This window comes from Cololabis saira, chromosome 6 (genome assembly GCF_033807715.1).
Source record: "Cololabis saira isolate AMF1-May2022 chromosome 6, fColSai1.1, whole genome shotgun sequence".
NCBI classification, from domain to species: domain Eukaryota; kingdom Metazoa; phylum Chordata; class Actinopteri; order Beloniformes; family Belonidae; genus Cololabis; species Cololabis saira.
The window spans coordinates 9,027,064-9,034,095 of NC_084592.1; the positions used below are offsets into that span (position 1 = coordinate 9,027,064).

Genomic DNA, 7,032 nt, shown 5'->3' on the forward strand with positions numbered 1-7,032 from the left:
AGCCTTGTTCAGTGGGGAAGATATGTCATTCTTTTGCCAGCATTTTAGTTCAGCTGGAATTATTAAGGCTGGCTCCTGATGACTTCATTCTCTTAAAGTCAGATCTAAAGCACTTATTGACTCATCAGAGACAGTCTGAGCTTGAAAGTCCAAAAGAAACCACACAAGTTTCATTTTCAGAGACAGCAGCTATCTCAGCCTCTCGGGGTCTGGCCTCTCTGAGCTCTGACATGCAACACACACGATTGTTTTCCTTTCGGTAAAAGCCCTCGCTGGCAGCTCCGGCAGCTTCTTTCCCTCCCAATAAGTTCTTACCTGAAATCAAATCCGCCTGTTCTAACAAGGAGGGAGGGAGCGAGGCGGTTGTGAGCGTCAGCACTCTGCACTATGTCATCGGGCACAAGTATTTGACAGTTGGAATTATCTGTAAATACATCATTAAACTGTGCATGAGTCCCCCTCTTGTGCCTCACGGTCCACTTCTGGTAAGATTTACAAATGATAACATAAACAGAAAGAAAAAGAAATTCAATTCTCATTTGATTGTTGGAAGAGGGGGGGGTGATTGGGGCCCAAAACAGCCCAGATCTCCGTAATGAGGTTTGGAGAGTTAGCTCAGGGTTCACTCAACCTGCCAGGGCGAGAGGGCTCCACACGGACGCTGCGCCAGCCGCTGGTGAGCTGCCCAGGCGTCCACCTACCTGCTGCGTGGTAAATCTATTAGGAAATGTGGAAAAAGGAGGTGAGCCTAATTCCTCCTGCAGCTCGGTTTCAACGGTTGAAACCCCCTCTCTGACAGTCAACAGCTTTTACTGTGAAATCCAGCCTTTTCCTTAACACACACACAATCACAATTGAGCAGCCTAATGGACAGGACAGCCTTGCCAGTGAAATAAAATTCTCTCTGGCTCTTAGATCATTTATTCTCACACTCACGCTCAGCAAGAACGTCTCTCCTAATTCACCCTCCTTACGCACTCACACACACATGTACGAAGCCTCGTTGGGCCGGCGGCCTCGTTTACCTGAGAACCTCGCGCCGGGAGCCCGCTGATGGTTGCAGGAAATGGAAACTGATACGGGTAAAAGCGTTTGGGGAGTTTCCTGTCACGAGGTCAGAGGTCACGGCGCCGGAACGCACTGTAAATGCTCACGAGCAGGTCCTGCCCCGAAGCGCGCTGGTGCTTCAAGGATCCCCGGCTCAAGTTGTCCTCCTCCACTGACACAAACATCCCATCTCCAGCCCGTCACTCTCCGGGACACAGATGAGAACAAACGGCCTTGTGGGTAAACAAGGGTGTGGGGTAATTTCACTTTGCAGGTCCCCCCTTGGTGGGCGGGGCCATTCATTCAAAATATATGTCAATCATTGACTGCTGGACACCAATGAGGAAGCCTTTGTCTCTCAGAGTAAATCCCTCTGATTTCTCTAAAGGAAGTCAATGATTGAAAACATGTATAGGGACACCCATGTTGGCAAGTATTTAGTGTGTCTGTGTGTGTGAGAGACTCCTGAGTGACTGTCAGGGTGATAGTGATCTGGCTGGCTGTGTGGAGGGTGCAGGGTCAGAGGTGACCGCAGCGCTGTGATCTTGTGTTTGTTATTGCTATGCTGCCCTTGGACGGGTTAACATAGCACACACTGCATCAGCTGCTCTGTGCACTTCCTCTCTCTCTCTCTCTCTCTCACACACACACACACACACACACACTGCTCAGCCGCCGGGCCTGCGAGAGGCGTCTGAGGGTCACTTCCACATGTGTTGATGGCCCCTGAGTGAGTTAATCTAAACTGGTGAAATGTTATATCAGAGCGCGGGGAGGACAGGAGCTGCTGTGGACGCTCTGGTCGCTGTAGCAGAAGGGAGCAGATATATGTTTCTTTTCTCTACGTGAAAGGTCAGGCCCCGCTAATCTGAAGACCAGCTTCTCCAATTCTGACTGTTTCGTGGCGTCAGCTGAATGCCGGAGGATTTCTGTTTCCTTTTAATTTAACTGCAAGTCAAATAACTGGTGAAGTTAGTTTGTAGCTCTGGAAGACGCACGAGAAAATTGAATTTCATGCCGATCAATTTTCAGAGTCTGACTCAAATAGTTTTCTGTCCTTTGTCACTTACGATGGTTATTATTATAATTTCAAATATGTATAAAATAGATTTTATATGTAATTAAAAGTATGTGTTTATCAAGTGGAAAAAAGCAATCTTTTTTCCCCATACATTCAAAATATCCTTTTTATACCGAAAGCAAGCAATAAATAAGTGAATAAATAGGTGCAGGTGTCAGGGAAAATTTAGTTTTAGGTTGAAGAAATTCTTTATTTTAAAATGTATTTCTACCTTTGGAAAAAAGCTATAAGTGAAAAAAGGCTTGAAGACGTAAAAAAAGATGAATATGTATTTTTTGTGTAAGACTCATCTTTTGTTTTTGTAATTCTAATTTAACACACAAGAGGGTAAAGTACCCAAATTCCTCATTATAGATGCAAAAAATAATAACAAAAAAAATTGATAAGTGTAATATGATGCATTGATATTGATTTTTCACATCGAATAAAAGTAGATGTTTCAGAATGTCTCGGTTAATCCAAGTGCATAGTTATTCGTTTGTCACATTTTCTTGTTGATAAATTTTGATTAAAATGAGTCTGAGGACCAAAATATCACATACGATTCTAGGAATATAGTTTTCATTTCACGGTTAAAGTGATTTTCACCTTTAGGATACAAATAAATAATGTTCTGTGATCAAAATGAAAAAACACCTGCATTTATAGAGATTTCGGTGCTGTAAAAGAATAAGACATCTCATTTTTTTGCTTGGGCTGAGACAAATGATTTGTCAAGATTTGCCTATTAGATCCGTGCACTCTCCTCATGCAAGTTTAGTGTGTATGTGACGGGTGTTGCAGGTGAACCTGCAGGTAGAGGTGGGGCTGCAATCATCAAGGAAACAAGCCCACTGGCCCTGAACTCACTAAAGAACATGCACTAAAGATGAATAAAAAAATATCGGACGTGGCAGGAAGGAAAAGGTGAGTTAATATTAACGTGGCGTTTCCTGGATGTTTGCATCTGAGGGAACAGAAGGAGCTAAAGAATCATGATGGCCATATTTCTGTGAGACTGCAATCGTCCTTTCATCGTTTCACATATAGCATGTGGTCCCCGTGAATTGCTGCCTTGTCCTTCAGATAAATCATCAAGAAAAACCCTTCTGCCTATTTTGAACGCTAACAGAGGTTGGATTGTGTCACGCCCATAAGCTATTTCTACATTTGTGGATTCTTCTACGAGAAACATTGAATAGTTTTTGTTTAGGCTATGTTGTTGTGAATTGTTGCACATTCCACTGCAATCAGTTCAATAAGAAAACATCAAAGATAAGTTGGGTTGTGGAAAGTTAAGTTGTTTTCTGCCGTTACGATCTGTGGAATCTAGCAGGCTAGTGTTTGTGGGGTGTAGCAGTTGGTCGTTAGTGCTGGTTTTTTGGGGCACATTGCATTCTCCTATTTTTACGCTTCTCTGTCAACTTGATGCAAATGGAAGGCCGTCGAATCGACCTTTACCTCTTGAAGTTCTGCGTTGAGGCGGAAGTGTCATGAAAGCCATTCGCCACCAAAATGCTAGCGGCTATCGAGTTTCAAAGGGATGTTTTATGAAATCCCCTGTAACTTGTTTGTTGAGTGTTTTACGTTTTGGGTTTGTTTAACTATGAGAGAGGGCGATGTCGGAGTTGGAGCTAACCAATTATCAAAGGCTTTTATTGCAACGGTTGCCATCTAACCGAAAAAAGTCGTGCAAGGAGGTGGTCTACCTGTCTAGCAAAAGGGATAAAGTGGAGAAGTGAAGTGCTGGAAATCATTCAGGGCAACTGACCAATCACAACTCGCATCAAGGCATCATTGGAAAATGTTGGTGGAGCACGACGTAGAGCTCCGCAGAGGGGGCTCCGTTGTGACGGAGAGGCGCTGCATCGGCATGCCGTCAATACGATGCGGAGGCATGAATACGGGTTAGGTCACCTCAATGTTCTCTGTGCTTCTCTACAGGGCTTTAGAATGTCCATTGCATTGTGGGGTGGGGTGGCCATGTCGGTAGGTAAAGAAGTGGATAGTAAGCAACAACTTTAACATGCGGGTAGAGAGAAGACTAGTCATAAAACTCCAAAAATAAACACGAAAACAAAACAGTTAAATAATAAATAGTTAACAAGTGAAGCGCGATAGTATCAGTTGCATAAGATGAAGCTTTTAAATAGTTCCAAAGAACATAGTACTGATCCCACCGGCCGCAGAGACACCCAGTGGGTTTCCTTATCTTATTTTTGATGCGAGTGCATATACAAACGTGCAGTCTGCAAATTGAGGCACAAGTGCAATTTACAAATGGGTGGGAGCAGGAATTACAGGCCTTCAAGCCCACAAACTCCTTTAATACGCTCACTTTATTTGTGTTCGTATTTAGCATGTGTTTTTAAAGTCTTGTGCTGCTCATCGACATAAACTACTGTTACTCAGGCACATCTGCTGTACACAGACTGAGGAGAGCTCATTTAACTTGTTGCTTGCAGGCCCCAAAGCCACTTGTTTAATGGTTTAAAAAGTTTAAGGAAGAATACACCAAACACCACATGAGACTAAGAAATAACAGGTTTGTGATTACATTAACGCTTTGAGCCAACCACACTGAGTGGATCATCCACCCTTCGCCCAGAGGTAACCCACTGAACCCCACTCTTGATAGGTATCGAGGGTATCGGGATTTGAGCTTAAATAGTTTTCCACAAACACAATCAAAAGCAGTGGTCTTGGCCATAAACCGAAGAAACATGAGGAGGTCTCCAGGAATTCTTTCATGCTGTGCACATCAATCTTTCACGTCACAGTGTGTTGGACATGTTTATTACCTAAAAGCAGAAACAGCTGATCGATTGTGAATGTAATGTTTGCTACATCAGAATTGAACTGTAACATTAGTTTCCTTCTGCTCTTGGGAATAGCTGAGAGTAAATACTCTGTGCAATCAAAAAAAAAATCTTCTAGTCATTTACACTCATTTTTTCTGATGCATGAAACTCAAATTGGGGAGTAGCAGTGTTTGTTAAGTCCTGCATGTACGTCGCTTCAAAGACGGCAAACCATCTCTTGAAATGTTACTGTTTTGTTTGTGTATTTTCAGGTTAGTTCTGACGTCTTAAGCACCTCTCTGAAGTGGTAGTGTAAGGACGTCAATGCCCATAACCTATTTACACACCAATTTGGAAGTTGGAAACAAAAATCATTTAGTTTCTAAAATCAAAAATGTATAAATATCCTTGATCTGGTAAAATTTTCAATGTCGACTACGCATTTGTGGGATAACAAATTTAATGTGGTAGGTGCTATTCAAATTATATTTTTTTGTTATACCATTGATAGTTCTTGGTTTCCATTAGAAGTCACGCAACTCAGAAAATGTGTTAATCAAGAGCTTTGAGAAGCTTTCTGGACACTTGTTTTCACTACAGTAAGGGCCCGATTTACTAAGATCCTAAATAAAGAGTACTAAATTGCGTGTGCACTGAAAAAGTTTGCACGTGCTGTTGTGTGTTTTGCGGGTGATCAACTAAGATTGCGTGCGCAATTGATAACAGGTGCAAACAGCAGTATTTAAATGAGGTGTTGCGCGTCTTACGGTTTGCGGCGCAAACTTTGCGCCATGGAGAGTCTGGATGGAAAGCAGGATATAGTCGCAAGCGCAAAATGAAATTTGACGAGTTGGAGTTAGAGATATTAGTGGAAGAGGCAAATTGTTGTGCCGTATTCAGCACCCCTGCCGTGAAAAGCACCCCCTCGTATATTCAATGATAAGTAGACCAAGAAAAAAAACAACACACTGACACTTCAATATATTTATATATACACACTCACACAAACACATACTTAGGAGTTTATATTATATATATTTACAAATATTATGGAAGACAACACAGTAAGCAGGCTATTAATTAATGACATCAATAACCATTTACCCGATTCTTGTTATCTGTGACTGTGATTGTGGGAAAGTATGACTATTGTGGAATCCATGAGCGCATTTAAACATGAATCATTAACACAAAACTGGACGCTAAACAGAACGTGACACAGAATGAGAATATAATTTTTGTCAGACGAGGGGGTGCTTTTCACGGCAGGGGTGCTGAATACGGCACAACACCGGGGTATGACTGCAGAACAAGTATAGGCGCACCATAAGAAACCCCTTTTTCTCCATGAAAACACGTGATTTATTTATTATCACAAATAAAAAAATGAATGTGCCTCCTGTGGCAACCTTTTGCTGAATAATACTCGATTTAACATTCAAATAAAATATTTCTCCTTTTGCATGTGGAGATTAGCACCTTCCTTTCGAACGTATTAAATACAGACGCAATCACAATCCCCGCAAAAACTTTCAGGCTTGGTAAATCTCATTGCGTTTGGTAAATGGAGATATTTGCATTTTCCCCTCCCAATATTTAGCGATTTCTGGCGGGTACGCCCCATATTGATTATTCATCAGGGCAAAAGTACTAAATGGATTGCGTGTGCTATTTTGCGCATTTGAGAGACGCAGTCCTCTTTGCACGCTGTTAGTAGATCAGCTGGCACTTTGGTTTGCGGGTGCTGTCAAGTTTGCACACGTTTTTACACACGCAAACCTTTAGTTTTCTCCCACTAGGGGAGTTTTTACCTGCCATTGTTTATGTAATAACTGCTCGGGGGTCATGTTCTGGGTATGGGTCTCTGGAAAGCGTCTAGAGACAACTCTGTTGTATTAGACGCTATATAAATAAAATTAAATTGAATTGAATTGAATAGTAAATCAGGTTTAAATAATTGTCCATCCATCCATCCATCCATCCATCCATCCATCCATCCATCCATCCATCCATCCATCCATCCATCCATCCATCCATCCATCCATCCAGGGTTGGGTTTTTGGTCAGCAACGTAAGCAGCAGAAGCAGAAAGGCCACTGCCTCCAGTTTCTCCAGGAATAGGAA

At 42.2% G+C, this 7,032-nt stretch overlaps 1 protein-coding gene across 2 annotated transcripts in view; it reads right to left on the reverse strand.

Annotated features, from left to right (window-relative positions):
- Positions 1-1,266, reverse strand: part of satb2 (SATB homeobox 2) — a 68,124-nt gene extending 66,858 nt beyond the window's left edge. For both annotated transcript variants that reach the window (XM_061723188.1, XM_061723187.1), the window contains exon 1: positions 1,026-1,266. The gene's annotated coding sequence lies outside the window, so the exon portion shown is untranslated. The remainder of the gene's footprint in view (positions 1-1,025) is intronic.
- Between the last annotated feature and the right edge of the window lie 5,766 nt (positions 1,267-7,032).